Source organism: Canis lupus, chromosome 19 (assembly GCF_048164855.1).
Source record: "Canis lupus baileyi chromosome 19, mCanLup2.hap1, whole genome shotgun sequence".
Classification (NCBI taxonomy): domain Eukaryota; kingdom Metazoa; phylum Chordata; class Mammalia; order Carnivora; family Canidae; genus Canis; species Canis lupus.
The window spans coordinates 15,366,105-15,379,471 of record NC_132856.1 but is presented as its reverse complement, the minus strand read 5'-3'; the positions used below and the strand labels follow the sequence as shown (position 1 = coordinate 15,379,471).

General features: G+C 37.3%; 1 long non-coding RNA gene across 27 annotated transcripts in view; it reads right to left on the bottom strand.

Moving 5' to 3' along the window:
• The window catches only part of LOC140609928 (uncharacterized), a 618,500-nt gene that overhangs the window by 46,884 nt on the left and 558,249 nt on the right, over positions 1 to 13,367 (bottom strand). For 23 of the 27 annotated variants that reach the window (XR_012011676.1, XR_012011678.1, XR_012011681.1 and 20 more), the window contains one exon: positions 2,045 to 2,148. The exons of 2 other annotated variants lie outside the window; for them this stretch is intronic. This is a non-coding gene — a long non-coding RNA (uncharacterized lncRNA). The remainder of the gene's footprint in view (positions 1 to 2,044; positions 2,149 to 13,367) is intronic. 2 more of the 27 variants (XR_012011663.1, XR_012011662.1) reach the window with 1 other exon arrangement.

Sequence of the window (13,367 nt, the reverse complement as noted above, 5' to 3'; positions counted from 1 at the left end):
GAAATTAAAGCACAGCAAGGTTGAATAACTTGCCCAAAGTTATAAAGCCAGGAGATGGCAGATCAGTAGTTGTACTCACACAATCCAGCTCCAGCCTGAGCCCTGCCCTAGACTCACATTCTTACACAAACAAGTACAAACAACAGAGCATGTTTGAGAACTTTCCAGGACTCTCTTGGAAGGGAAAGCAGAAGTAGAGGAAGAAGCATCTTGCTTTCAAGATGCCCCAGGGTCAAATTACCCATTATCCCAGGAGAGTAACAAAATGCTTTTCGGTCTCATCTGCTAAACTCAGGCAAGCTGGATACAAAACATTTGCAACCTAGGGACATCGTTTTGCAGTGCCATCATGAACAGACCAACACATTTGGTTTTAGCTAGACATTTACAAAAAAGCAGGGCACACCGCCTTGAGACTGAGCACACACATAGGAGTGACAGATGCTGCCCACGAAGGCTACAGGCCCTTGTTCTCCAAGGCTGCAGGAGAGAGGGAGTGATGTAGAATTCCTCTGGAATTTAGAAATGATGGATTTATAACAGCCCCCTCAAATTGATTCCATCTGAGTTTATGTGGGTTTGGCCCTTGTCCCTGCCTTCCCTGAAAAGCCCTAGAATGGCAGGTAATGAGAGTACAAAGCCTTTTCCAGAGCCAAGTTCTATTTGCTGAAATCACCCCAGGATCTTGGAGTCAGAAGACCAGATGCATATTTTACATGCCATGGTTTTCAGGGAGAAACATTTAGAATGGCCCATCTGTATTAGTGTATTAGTTTCCTAAGGCTACCATAGCAAAGTATCAGAGACTAGGTGTTTTAAACAACATAAATTTATTTTCTCACAATTCTAGAAGCCAGAAGTCCAAAATCAAGGTGTCAGCAAATTTGGTTTCTTCTGAGGCCTCTCTGCATGTCAGGCAGATGGTGACCTTCTCACTGTGTCTTCACATGGTTTTTCTTCTGTATCTATGTGCTAATGTCCCATGAGAATGCCTACCCTAATGACCTCATTTTAATTTGATTACCTTTTTAAATAACACATTCTGAGATAGTAGGGGTTAGGATTTCAACATATGAATATGGAGAAAACAACTCAGCTCATAATATCATCCAGTAGAGCAACTATAGATCTTTAACTAAAATAAATAGTTCCACAACCTCTTAAATAAGGGACTTGGTTCTGTATCATTCTGGTTGGAGATTATTACTCGAATTTACAGCTTGTTTTGTTCAATCAGCTATTCTTTCTTTATTGTGAAAAAGGAGTGAATTAGTGAAAAAGCTAATGCCCTTTGTGATAGTGACTTTGTGGTCAGAATCAAATAGAGGTGGCTACCAGCTGGTCATACTGAACATACATGTTCACATATGAGTAATCTCATATCCAATAATACCCTATATTTCCATATAGCCCTTCACAGTTTCAATTACTTTTATCTTAATTATCTTTCTATCTTCACATCATGTTATAGGTTAGGCTCTGAAGATCCCCAGAAAGAGGAGATAACTCATTTCACATCACACAGCTACATGGAAACAGAGTGGGTGGAGGCAAGAACACTAGTCTCTGGAATCCTAGTAAAACTCAGTAATTCAATAAGCATTATTATCTGTTTTCTGGATTTTTTTTTTTTTTATTAAATGGCCACTGCATTTAGAGGCTTATAGCTACAATGGCAAATGGAGTAATGGCTCCAAATAAGAGAAATTGTTCTTTCATAAGTAATATATATTTTTTTCAGAAAGATTTATTTGGACTTGATAGGCTAGGATTTCTCAGCCTCAGCATTATTGACACTCTGGACCAAATACTTCATTGTTGGTGAGAGCTGTCCTGCACATTTTAGAATATTTAGAGGAATCTTTGGCCTCTAGATGCCTGCAGCACACACCCACTCCTACACCAGCTGTGACAACCCAAAATATCTCCAGGTATTGCCAAATGACCCTTTGGGCCCCAAATCATCAATGGTTGAGAACCACTATTCTAAGTCAAAGAGAAACTATCCCTGCAAATGTTTTAAAAATATGCATAATTAGGGCACCTGGAGGGCTCAGTCAGTTGAGTGTCCAACTCTTGATCTCAGCTCAGATCTTGATTCCAGGGTCATGAGTTCAAGTGCTATGCTGGGCTTCATACTGGAGCCTACTTTAAAACAAAAAGTATATATGATTAACATGTACTTTTACAAACCAACTTAACCATCATATTTATACTCAACTTAGGTTCAGTATTCTATTCCTTCTTCTCTGTCCAACGACCACCAAATGGAGAAAGCAACTTCTTTTTTTTAAATAAATTTATTTTTTATTGGTGTTCAATTCACCATCATACAGAATAACATTCAGTGCTCATCCCGTCAAGTGCCCCCCTCAGTGCCCGTCACCCATTCACCCCCACCCCCAGCTCTCCTCCCCTTCCACCACCCCTAGTTAGTTTCCCAGAGTTAGGAGTCTTCATGTCTGTCTCCCTTTCTGATATTTCCTACCCCTTTCTTCTCCCTTCCTTTCTATTTCCTTTCACTATTATTTATATTCCCCAAATGAATGAGACCATATAATGTTTGTCCTTCTCCGACTGACTTACTTCACTCAGCATAATACCCTCCAGTTCCATCCACGTTGAAGCAAATGGTGGGTATTTGTCATTTCTAATGACTGAGTAATATTCCATTGTATACATAAACCACATCTTCTTTATCCATTCATCTTTCGATGGACACCGAGGTTCTTTCCAGTTTGGCTATTGTGGACATTGCTGCTATAAACATCGGGGTGCAGGTGTCCCGGCGTTTCATTGCAGCTGTATCTTTGGGGTAAATCCCCAGCAGTGCAATTGCTGGGTCTAGGGCAGGTCTATTTTTAACTCTTTGAGGAACCTCCACACAGTTTTCCAGAGTGGCTGCACCAGTTCACATTCCCACCAACAGTGTAAGAGGGTTCCCTTTTCTCCGCATCCTCTCCAACATTTGTGGTTTCCTGCCTTGTTAATTTGCCCCATTCTCGCTGGTGTGAGGTGGTATCTCATTGTGGTTTTGATTTGTATTTCCCTGATGGCAAGTGATGCAGAGCATTTTCTTATGTGCTTGTTGGCCATGTCTGTGTCTTCCTCTGTGAGATTTCTCTTTATGTCTTTTGCCCATTTCATGATTGGATTGTTTGTTTCTTTGCTGTTGAGTTTAAGAAGTTCTTTATAGATCATGGAAACTAGCCCTTTATCTGATACGTCATTTGCAAATATCTTCTCCCATTCTGTAGGTTGTCTTTTAGTTTTGTTGACTGTATCCTTTGCTGTGCAAAAGCTTCTTATCTTGATGAAGTCCCAATAGTACATTTTTGCTTTTGTTTCTTTGCCTTCGTGGATGTATCTTGAAAGAAGTTACTGTGGCCTAGTTCAAAAAGGGTGTTGCCTGTGTTCTCCTCTAGGATTTTGATGGAATCTTGTCTCACATTTAGATCTTTCATCCATTTTGAATTTATCTTTGTATATGGTGAAAGAGAGTGGTCTAGTTTCATTCTTCTGCATGTGGATGTCCAATTTTCCCAGCACCATTTATTGAAGAGACTGTCTTTCTTCCAGTGGATAGTTTTTCCTCCTTTATCGAATATTAGTTGACCATAAAGTTGAGGGTCCACTTCTGAGTTCTCTATTCTGTTCCATTGATCTATGTGTCTGTTTTTGTGCCAGTACCACACTGTCTTGATGACCACAGCTTTGTAGTACAACCTGAAATCTGGCATTGTGATGCCCCCAGATATGGTTTTCTTTTTTAAAATTCCCCTGGCTATTCGGGGTCTCTTCTGATTCCACACAAATCTTAGATAATTTGTTCTAACTCTCTGAAGAAAGTCCATGGTATTTTGATAGGGATTGCATTAAACGTGTAAATTGCCCTGGGTAACATTGATATTTTCACAATATTAATTCTGCCAATCCATGAGCATGGAATATTTTTCCATCTCTTTGTGTCTTCCTCCATTTCTTTCAGAAGTGTTCTATAGTTTTTAGGGTATAGATCCTTTACCTCTTTGGTTAGGTTTATTCCTAGGTATCTTATGCTTTTGGGTGCAATTGTAAATGGGATTGACTCCTTAATTTCTCTGAGAAAGCAACTTCTGAGTCCAATACTTAACTCCCGCATGCCCAGTTGCTTCACCTATGGTCTTTGGGTCTCCTCATTTCTTGAACGCTTACAACTCTTGAATCTGTGCTACTCATTTTCGTTCAGTAACACAAAATGGGTTTGAAATCTTAATTGAAAATTATTTAACAGTGGTACTTATATCAGCGACTCAAATATATATATATTTAAAGGTGGGACCTAACTACTGAACTACTGTATCATGATCTGTTTATCTTAGAAAGTAAATTCTAATATATGTCAATGCACCACCCAAAGAAATTCAACAGCTGAGAATATTTTCAAAAGAAAAGCAAGACAGAGCTGTAAGGTAAAGGTAGAATAATTTGGTCTTGCAAAACTTGATTCTAAATTTTTTTTAAGTTAAGCGTTAGATAAATCGTATATGGTAGTGGCATAAGAAGCCAAAGAAATGAATGGAAAAGGATGCATAGCAATCATACTTCAGTATATAAGAACATTTAATAGAAATAATAATGACCAATAAATGTAGGAAACTAAGTTTAATGTTATTAATATCAAAGAAATGCCAATTAAAACATCAAAAATACTCCTTCAACTATCAAATGGCATATTTTAGGCAGAAATTTGTAAAATTATAATACTAACCAAGAGAAGCATTCAGGAAAGTTGACTTTGTAACTAACTGGTTTCTGGATTTGGATAATAAAATAATACTTTTAACTAAATAATAAGATATTGTTTTTTTGAAATATTGTTAAAATAATAAATATAATTCATTTTTTAAAAGTGTAACCATAAAACATGCTCTCTGTGTGTGTGTGTGTGTGTGTGTGTGTACTTTTTTTCTAAGGATTTTATTTATTTATTCATGAGAGACACAGAGAGGCAGAGACATAGGGAGAAAGAGAAGCAGGCCCCCTGTGGGGAGACACATGTAGGACTCAATCCCAGGACCCTGGAATCACAACCTGAGCAAAAGGCAGATGTTCAACCACTGAGCCACCCAGGTGCCTCTATATATATCATGGTTTAATCAATCCTTATCATTAACCGTTTACAATTTTTGTTAAAATAAGTAATAATATGGGGCTCATGGGTGACTCAATCAGTTAAATGTCCAACTCTTGATTTTATTTCAGGTCATTTCCCAGGATTTGAGGTCCTGGGAACCATCCCCAGGTTACACTTAACAGGGAAACTACTCGACATTCTCTTTCTCCCTTTGCCCCTCGCCCTGATCATACATGCTCTATCTCTCAAATAAATAAATAAATAAATAAATAATACATTAATTAATTAATTAATTAATTTTTAAAGTTGTAATGCAATAAATATACCTATAGATTATTGTTTGTATGCATATCTATTGCATTTCTGGAAATCAAATGATTGGGTCAAAGCTCATGAATACTTTTAAGACTTTTGATTGTTCTTGGATTCCCTCTAGTACTAACATATCAACTCATACTCCTTGTCTAAGAGTAAAAAAGTATAATAGCTTACTTTGTTTCTCCACCCATATCTCCCATGACTATTTCTGTGATCATATGTGAATGTGCTAACACTAAAAGTTATCATTTTAAAATTTCCGCCAAATAATTCTCTCCTTAATAGATGAAGAATAGTATATCTTGATGTTTAAGTTGGATTTTTTATTATTAGAAGTTGGAGCCCTTAACACGCACATTTTCCATTTATATTTCTACTGCTTGTTATCTGTCCAATCCTAAAACTTCAACATGACATTTTGATTTGAAGTGCCTTCCAATATATTTTAATATCTAGGGAGGCAAGTTTCCCCTTCATTTCTCTTCTTGTTCAAAAATTTTCTTGGTTTGTTTCCAAATTTCTCTCTCTCTGTTCCTTTCTTCTGTCTTCTCTTGTGTCCTGATGGCTTTCTTTAGTTTTATGTTAAGACTCCTTTCCCTTTTTTCTACCTGTATTTACTAGAAGTTGCTGCTTTGTGGTTACCATGATGTTCACATATATCATACTATGTATATAACAGTCCATTTTAAGTCGATAGCAATTCAAATTTGAACATATTGCAAAACTCTACATTTTTACTCCCTCCACATACATTTTATGTTTTAAATGTTACTTTTTACTTCTTTTTAGTTTATATATTCCTTAACTAATTATTGCAGTTTTAGTTAACTTTATTACTTTTGTCTTTTAACCTTCTTAATAGCTTTATAAGTGATTAGTCCACTACCTTTATTATATATAATCTTTTTCCAGTGACATTTTTACCTTCATATGTTTTGTTTTTAATGCCATTTCTTTTCAGCTTAAAGTCCCTTTTATTATGTCTTATAAGACAGGTTTAATGGTGATAAAATCCTTTAACTTTTGCTGGTTTGGAAAACTCTTTTATCTCTCCATCAAATCTGAATGATAATTTTGCCAGATAGAGTATTCTTGGGTGGGAGTTTTTTTCTTTTTTCCTTTCAGTACTTTGAATATGTTTTGTTAGTCCCTTCTGGTTTGCAAAGTTTCTGCTCAGAAATCTGCTGACAGCCATATGACGTTTCTCTTGCACATAACAATTTGTTTTCCTCTTGCTGTTTTTAAGATTCTCTCTTTATCTTTTGATGTTTTAATTATAATGTGTCTTGGTGTGGCCCTCTTTGGGTTCCTCTTATTTGGAACTCTCTAGGCTTCTTGGATCTGGATGTCTGTTTTCCTTTCCTGGGTTACAAAGCATTTTAACCATTATTTCTTTTTTTAATTTAATTTAATTTAATTTAATATTTTATTTATTTATTGATGAAAGACACACAGAGAGGCAGAGACATAGGCAGAGAGAGAGAAGCAGGCTCCACACAGGGAGCCTGATGTGGGACTAGATCTGGGACTCCAGGACCACTCCCTGGGCTGAAGGCAGGCACTAAACCGCTGAGCCATCCAGGGATCCCCCCATTATTTCTTTAAATAAGTTTTCTACCCTTTTCCCTCTCTCTCCTCCTCCTGGGTCCTCGATAATGCAAATGTTTTCTGGTTGATATTGCCAAAGAGCTCCCTTAAGCTATTTTCATTTTTTAAAATTCTTTGCTCTTTCTTTTTGCTGCTCTGAATGAATTCCACTGCTTTATCCTCCAGCTCCCTGATCTGCTCTGCTTGATGCAGTTTGCTGTATGAACCCTCTCGTGTCTTTTTCAGTTCAGTTACTGTATTCTTCAGCTCTGTGACTTCTGTTTGGTATTTTCTTATGTCTCCTACCTTTTTGTTGAAGTATTCACTATGCTCATTTATTCTCCCCTTGGGTTTGGTGAGCATCTTTATGACTATTACATTTTTTCTTAATGATTATAACCATATCATTAAGGTATTTTTCTGACGTTTTGTTTTGTTCTTTAATTTGGAACATATTTCTCTGTTTCCTTATTTTGCTTGGCTCTCTATGTTTGTTTCTGTGTATTAAGTAAAGGTTACTTCTCTCAGTCTTAATAGAGTGGTCTTGTGTAGATGATGATCATTCTCATTCAACTTTGCCCTAGCTCTTGCTCATCTCTTGAACCTTGTGATTGTCTAAAATCACATGATTTATTCTTAATATGTCCCCATTGTTGGGGATATGTTAAAACCCATTAGTGATACAAGAGGAAGACTCTCATTTAGCACCTACTTTCAGGCTGAATGGAAGCCAGACTCTCAGGCAGCAGCTTTTAAAGTGTGCATGTATACAGACATTTCTCCAAAGGAGACATAGAGATGCCCAAAGACACATGAAAAGATGCTCAACATCATCAGCAGCAGCCAGATGTAAACCTAACACCTGTTAGAATGGCTAAAATAAAAAATACAAGACACGGCAATTTTGCCAAGGATGCAGACAAAAAGGAATCCTTGTGCACTGTTAGTGTAATGCAAACTGGTACAGCTTCCCTGGAAAAATGGTACAGAAGTTCCTCAAAAAATTAAAAATAGAACTATCCTATGATCCAGTAATTACACTACTGGGTATTTACCCCCAAAAGCAAAAACACTAATTCAAAGGGATACATGCACCCATTTATAGCAGCATTATTTACAATAGCTAAACTACAGAAGCAGGCCAGGTATCCATGGATAGATGAATGGATAAAAAAGATGTGAGATATATATCATGGGATATTATCCAGCTGTAAAAAAAATATGAAATCTTATCATTTGCAACAATGTGGAAAGTATAGAAAGTATAATGCTAAGGGAAATAAGTCAGTCAGAAAAAGACAAATACCACGTGATCTCACTCATATGTGGAAGTTAAGAGACAAACAAATGAGCAGGAGAAAGAAAAAAGGAGAGCAAGACAAACCAAAAAACAGATTTTTGATTATAGAAAACAAACTGATGGTTACCAGAGAAGAGGTGGGAGATGGAGAGATGGGTGAAATAGGTGATGGGGATTAAAGAGTACACTTATCATAATTTTAAAAAATAAAATAATAAAACAAAATAAAATAAATGAAGTATACAAATACACACAGTCCTATGGAACCACAATTATAATCCCTGCTAGCCTCCAGACCAGGAGATCTGGAGGTGTCCCCTGGGTTACAGTTGCAAAAACTGAGACTCAGATGAGTGTATAAATTACTTTTTGGAAAGTTGAGCTTTAGAATGGCCAAAGGGTTGTGCAAGGATGGTGTCTCCCTGCTTACATTCCCTGGGAGCACTTCCTTACTCTCTGTGTGGGAAACCTGAAGCCTGTCCTTTAAGCTGAAGTTCCAGGCTAAGTAAATAAGACTTTCTCACAGGAAGACTGAGGTGTGTTTCAGCCTGCTGTCTGTGTAGTGCCCTGGGGGTGGTAGCCTGCCAAGAAGCATCTTTCCAATTGTTTTAGTCCCTTGGAGCTCCGGAATGCCAGCCTTCTTGGCCATCACAGTCAGGCAATCAAGGGGTGTCCCTTGTGTGGGTTGCATGTATCCACTGACTTTAGAAAGGCAGCTGGAGAGTGCTGGGGACAAGGCACGGTTGTTGGCTTCAGAAAGGCAGCAGGAAAATGTCTTGACTGTGCTTGCCCGAAATCTTCAGCAACACAGCAGGAAGAGTTCCTTGTCTGTGTGTGTGTTGGCTTTAGGCCAGTAGTGGGAGAAGGCTGCCACTGCTAGCACTCATCAGCCCTAGCTAGGGGACAAGGGAGTATCAGAAGTGCCCACGCTTGTAGACTTTAGCTAAGGAGCAGGAGAACTCCATGACCACTTGCACTTGCCCATCTCATTAAGGAAGCAGGGAGGTACTACAACCAGCTATACTCTCAGGTCTCAGCAAGTGCCAGGACCATTCACTCATGCCCAGATCATCAAGGTCGTGGGAAATTACCATAGTTACCTTACTCACCTGTGCTGGCAGGCTATGTGGAGAGTGCAACAATGACTTCTACCAGCACTTCCATTTCTAGGGAGTATCTCAGCTATCTCCTACTCCCCAAGCCAATGCCCCCGGATCAGCCAATAAATCTCCCTCACATATAGTTTACATACTTTTCAAACTGTTATTTTTTTTTTTCACTTGGTCTCAGGGTGAGAAATACTGCTTAGGAGCCAGCTAAGGGGGTAATCTCAGGTTTCTACAATATTTTGGGACCCCCAGATGTCAGCCCCATTGGTTTTCTAAGCCAGACGTCCTATACAGATTCCAGAGGCTGGGGTTCTCAGTGTGGGGCACAAACCCCTTATACTTGTGGGAAGAGCACATGCTTGGTAAGATCTCTCTCTACTGTGTGCCATGGTACCAGGGTAGGTTTTTTGTGCCGCTGTGTCTCTGCCTCTCCTACCTTCTTGATGTGGTCCTTTTATCCCTTATTGAGAAAAACAATTCCTCCAGTTTCAGGTTAAATTCAGAGGGAAATAATCCTTATGTAGCTACAGATTTATGTATCCAAGGAAGGAAGTGAGTTCTGGATCTTGCTGCCCCATCATCTTGGAGCCCTTCCTCTAACATGTATATTTCTTTATGAAATATTAAAGTATTTATAATATTCACTTACCTATCCATGTGTTAAAGCTCAGTATTTGATCCCTTGATTAAGTTTTTTTGTTTTCTCTCTAGGAGGGATATGTTACTTTCTAAGTTGATTCCTGGGTCTTTAGTATTTGTCATGCTATTTTGAATATCATCTCTTATGTTAACAAATTGTCTAACACATTATTACTGGTACAGAGGCAACATAATTTTTAAGATATTAATATTATACTTGATTTTATTTCAGAATTTAGTTCATATCCCCAATAAGTTTTTACATTTTATTTGATTTTTATTGATTCAAGATAATTTCCTAGCTGCTATTTAACATTTCTGTAAATTAAAATCTGTATTATGATGGAAACTATACATTTTTAAAAATGAAGGCCAATTTTTCCATAACCCCAAAGAGTGCAATTGCCAGTCCAGAAAAACATTTAACAATCTATACATCAGTGTGGAGAGTACAAAAAAAATCATTCTAATACCTGTCTTCTCCATACAATCTACTTCCTGTTTTTTTGCAACTCTTTACTCTGAATTCTCTAAATCTATATTTTTTCCAAGACATTTCTTCTTACTTCTGACACTAACCTAGCATTAATTATTAATATGGAAGGGCTATTGGATACTCAATAAAGAATTACTTATTCCATTACCTTTGAACTCTATCAGAAAAAAAAAATCTCTCAAAGAGAAGTGGTGAGTTGAAAAACCCATCTGAGAGACAAGTCAGAATGGTATACAAAAGGACTACACTAGAGCTAGAATGAAAAAAACCTGGGTTTGATAATTTGACTCCATTGTTTACTATCTGGATGACTGAGGATAAGTTACTTAATTTTTCTCAGTCACATTTTCATCTATAAATTGGAACTAAATAATAAATAAATAAAGTAGCAAATAAAGAATAAATAACAATAATCATAGTAACAATAAACTCACTTTCAAATCCCTAATGCCCAGCATACAGTCAGTGCTCAAACAATGCCTGTTGAATGACTGATTTGTCACCATTCTAATTGGTCTATAGATAGCAGGTATTGAGTAAATATTTAATGTTGTAAGCTTCAGTGGAAATAATAACATAAAAACATCCTGTGAACTATAAAGCACTCTACAAATGCGAGGGGTTTTTACAAGCCTAAAGGAACATGATAGTTTTCACTCTTAGAAGATAGAAAATTTCAAAACACCATATTTCCATCTGCTACAATAAGATGGTAGCAACAGCAATTTCAGCATTGTGTTGTAAGACCAAGGTTTAAAAACTAGGCTTCATGCCCAAAAGCTCCCATGCAGACATGGGTGCATCTTCCTGACTAAGCAAAGCAGCATTGAGAAGCACTAAGTGGGGAGACAGAGCTGTTCAGAATTATACTGTGACCCAGAGGCAGCCCTTCAGGTGAGCTGTGGACTCCCTCTACTTCCTCTATGCCCTGGGAAAGGCAATGTCAGAAGACAAGATGAAAACATATGGATAGAGAACAGCAAGCTGACAGCTGAGGCTCTGTTTTATAATAACACATAAAAGTAACAGCTATGCTAGTTAAAATGGGATTACTTTAAAATATATTCATATATATATACATATATATACACATACGCGCACACACACACACAGACATGTCTTGAAAACTGGGATAGAGAAGTTGTCTCAAGAGGCAGATCAAATCAGATGAAGAGTCAGGATTTTGCAAGCTCTTGTCTATAACACTGATGCACAACACTGAAAGTTGGGAGAGGACCAAGATTCACCCCTCTTCTATACCAGGGTCCTAACCAATGAATGCAAGAAACTGACACAATGCATTAGCTACGAGTACATAGCCAGACAAGCACCCAATGACCTTCAAATGAGGGGGCAGCATGGTAAATGGCTTTGGAGAATGTAGCTTTGAGTTCAGTGAATAACTCTTATTTCCTTCAGAAACCTGGATCTTGGCGTCAACCCATGTGAGGATAGCTGGATCTGCAGAGGACATGTGTTCTCGCACTCAGTTGGTGAAAAGAAGAGAATAGCTCGCCCCAAACATCAGCAGCAGCAGGATGCAGCACACGACAAAGCAATAGATGGTCTGGTGCTGCCTTTTTAATTTAGTCATCCTGTCCCCTAAGAAATGTGGTACAGTGAATGTACCCAGATTTGATCAATCATATTATTTATTCCTCCTACATGGTGAAGAATAATGAGAAAAAGTATGGGGACAGAACTTCCTTCCTCAGTGAATATTAAGGGAGAGAAATACTATACTTTCCTTTAAAAATAATTATTTGTATCATTATCTGCTTTATATTTAAGCGATACACCAAAGAAATTCCATGTAAATAATATGTGAAATCCACGTATTGGAGATTGCAGTGGCTTTAATAAGTATTCTATATTCAAGGCAATAATATAATCATTGGCAATTGCTCACATATTGATACAACTGTAAATACCTAGGTTCAGAATCTAAGATACATAATCTTTTACCAAGGAATAAATTATCAAAACAGCATAAGAAGTTACTGATTAGAGAAAGATCATGTTATTGTAACCAACCAGTCCAGCTTATATGCTCAACTGTAACACCTTCCTCATTTAGACATCATTGATTTGCATTTTTTGTAGTTGTAATTGAACCAAAACAGGGTTTTATAAGTCAGAAGGTAATGCTTGGAGACAATCTCCCTCATATTAACAAAGTCCAGAGATAGTTCAAAGAACCATTAAGCACTTGAGAAGTCCTGAGTCCTACACATGATAAGGCCAGACTTAGACCTCAAAATGACCTTGTGATTTATAATGAAATCTCATTTTATAGATGAGAAAAGTGAGCACTGGAAGTGAAGAGACTCCCAGAGCCACAAAGCAGCAGAATCAAAACCAGATCTTCAGTCACAAATGAGAACTTTTTCTACACAATGTTATATCCTCACCCTGCTTTATTTATAACAAAATACTCTTATTAAGCATATTCTTACATTTAATTTGGCCACACTCTATTGGCCCATATTTAGCTGCAGACTTATGCTATGAAGCTACATTTCTTGTTAACTACTCCACAATTCAGAATTTCAGTGAAGCAGAATGGTCTTCCCATTGGAACATCTGCATTGTTTGCTGTTATTATTTTGTTTGACTATTTTATATTATTATTATTATTATTTACTATAGCACATTGCTTAAGGAATTAAAAATTAAAAGATAATGGTTCTTATTACTACTTATTTGTAAAATAGAAAATAGCTCTAGAGAAAATGCTCATTATTTGCATAGATTCTCCTATGTAAATCTCAGAAGGGACACATGGATTTTCTATGTGATTGA